The following is a 1,617-nucleotide window of genomic DNA, read 5'->3' on the forward strand; positions in this document are numbered from 1 at the left end:
ACTAGTGTATAGTATCATAATTCATAGTTCATGGTAACTCTATACCAATAACAACATTAATAATAAACATAGTTTGAAACTAACAGTAACTATTCAAATAGCAATGTTACTAATAATAAACATAGTTTGATACTATCAGTGATAATTCTATAGAGATAGGGAAATTAGTACATGATGACAGCTCAGCTTTTACAACTCAACTAATTAACAAATGAATCAGCAAGTATCAGCAAAAATAATAATAAACAGAACAAAATGAAATACTATAGACAATCATCCTCTAACTAATTATTGACAATATTTATCTCTAATGTAACTAGCAATAGATTTCTCTGCTATTGTATCCAGTGCTGTAGCTAATGATGACCAACTGGGACCTCCTTTCTCTCTTACTTTATCTTCTCCTCTTAACCAGGCAGACATACACTGTATCAGACATGGCTTGCATTGTCCATGATCCATCTTTATAGCATTTAGTGTTGGATCATATAATCCTAAATGAAGTCCAAACTGATACCATTTAGTACAATCCAATTGATTGAGTATTGTTAGCTCTTCAATGACAATATCAAGATCTTTAATATCTATAAAAATAATAATTAATAATGTGTATATACACTGTACAGTCTACACTCCCACTACTTGACAATTGTGATAGTACATATTATAACATACCTAGCTTTATTGGAGTCAATGGTGTCTTGAATTCTTCAGTTATTTCAATCACTTCCTATACAATAATAATAATAATAATAACTGATATTTGTCATTGTGCTTGTTTATCAAGGTGATATACATCAGTAGTGTATTGCTGAAAGGTGAGTTTAACAGATGTACAAGTATATATTATTAGTAGTAAAAGCCACACAATGACAACCCACAATTATGACAAAGACTGAGTAATGTGATAAGATTATGACCTTTCGATTATTAGTGCTTGTATTAATGTATCAAACAGTTTGTGTGTGTTAATTCTTACCTTAATATCACGTCTTCCTAATAGTGACAGCTTACTAATATCTGATAATGGTTCATCAGGTAGGATCTCCTTCAATCTTGTACTTGTTCCATTATCCCGAACTATGCACTTTTCTCCTTTGTCAATAGCAGACAGTATATCTTTTACACTATACACTGTCCTTTCTCTTAGTGTATTCACAGGATAGGCTAGTTCTTTAGGATCAATAACTAACTCTTTTACTTCTAGATTGGGACAGGATTCTTCATAAACACTCATTACCTCTCCCATCACATCTCTTCCTACTGACATCATAATATCTTCTTTAAAGGACATCATTACTAGTACACACTGGCTCTCATCCACAATCTCTACCAAAGATCCTACACCATTACTATTAGACCAATAAAGTCCATTCTTCCAAAATGCACAACGTCGCATTAACTGGTTGTCTTTTTGAGGTTTAGCCATTTTGTAAGCAAGACGTAATGAGAGGACGTGGAAGTATCGAGGAGGAAAGAAATGTTGTTTACTAGTACACTGTAGACACCAACCAAACTGGTACACTTCACTACTCATCTCATCAGGTTTATCAGTAGACAAAAGACACGGAAAGTGCAACAATCTTTCTCCTCTTCTTTCTCTCCCTCCCTCCTCCT

General features: G+C 33.3%; 1 long non-coding RNA gene across 1 annotated transcript; it reads right to left on the reverse strand.

Annotated features, from left to right (window-relative positions):
- Positions 1-124: 124 nt before the first annotated feature.
- On the reverse strand, positions 125-711 carry LOC109584659 (uncharacterized). Its single transcript, XR_002186113.1, has 2 exons — positions 676-711; positions 125-584 (listed from the first exon to the last, which is right to left on the reverse strand). It is a non-coding gene; the product is annotated as an uncharacterized LOC109584659 (long non-coding RNA).
- Between the last annotated feature and the right edge of the window lie 906 nt (positions 712-1,617).

Source organism: Amphimedon queenslandica, unplaced genomic scaffold (assembly GCF_000090795.2).
Source record: "Amphimedon queenslandica unplaced genomic scaffold, v1.1 AMPQUscaffold_13183, whole genome shotgun sequence".
Taxonomy (NCBI): Eukaryota; Metazoa; Porifera; class Demospongiae; order Haplosclerida; family Niphatidae; genus Amphimedon; species Amphimedon queenslandica.